Source organism: Helianthus annuus, chromosome 13 (genome assembly GCF_002127325.2).
Source record: "Helianthus annuus cultivar XRQ/B chromosome 13, HanXRQr2.0-SUNRISE, whole genome shotgun sequence".
Taxonomy (NCBI): Eukaryota; Viridiplantae; Streptophyta; class Magnoliopsida; order Asterales; family Asteraceae; genus Helianthus; species Helianthus annuus.
Genome location: NC_035445.2, coordinates 17,482,107 through 17,483,189, shown reverse-complemented (window position 1 = coordinate 17,483,189; position 1,083 = coordinate 17,482,107).

The window sequence follows — 1,083 nt, the reverse complement described above, 5'->3', positions numbered from 1 at the left end:
ATGGTGATAAGTTTAACGAGTACTCCTCTTCGGGGGTTTGGAATTCGGTTCGGGCTAGGGAGCAGGAGGTGAATTGGGCAAGTATCGTTTGGTTCTCTCAATGTGTTCCTCGGCACGCCTTTTTGATGTGGCTCATTGTTCGACAAAAGCTTCTAACACAAGACAAGATCTTGCAATGGAGCTATCCCCGGAGGAAAAATATGAACATGATGTGCTGCCTCTTGTGCTATGAAAATGTGGATTCGCATGATCACTTGTTTTTTGAATGCAAGTTGTCCTCGGAAATATGGTGTACGGTCCGATCTAAAGTTGGTATGGATAGAGTTGAGCCAAGATGGACCGAGATTGTGGAGTGGTTGAAGCATCGGTCGCTTTCGAAATCAGCGACAAACCTGCTTTGTAAATTGATAGTTGCAGCCTCAATGTATGTTATTTGGCAGGAAAGAAACAATCGTTTGTTCAAAAACCATGCGAGGCCTCCGGACATCATTTCTAAAGCCGTGATAGATAGTGTGAGATACAAGTTGATGGGGCTCAGATTCAAGAACACAATCAGAGTTCGGGAGTTGCTGGAGAAATGGGAGATTCATGATGCTGATTTACTTATGGAGAACGGTTAACTTCATGTGGCCTAGTGTCGTGATGGTCTAGATTGTTGTCTAGTGGGCGTTTTGCTTGGTTTTTGCTTTGGTTTCCTTGTTCGTTGTTTTGTTTTTTGTTTACTTTCATGAGGGTATGTCTCATGTCTGAACTAGTAAGGATGTTACCTTACTACTTGTTTTGTTTGGTTGTGAATATATAAAATCACCGGGGTAACCCTTTACCCAAAAAAAAACTGTATGTGAGTCACCTATGCAATAAGTTATGGAATATATGGTATGTATGCGACTCGAATATTCATTATGTGACTACATGTTAATTGATGCAAATTGTTACATGTGTGGTTTGATAAGTGAGTTGATGGAATGTAATTCTAACTGTTAGTGGTAATCACAATAGGAACTAATTGACCAACTTGGAATACGTGCTTTAATCTTGCCGAGCAAACCAAGGTGAGTTCACACAGCCAAGGCATGGGGTTCC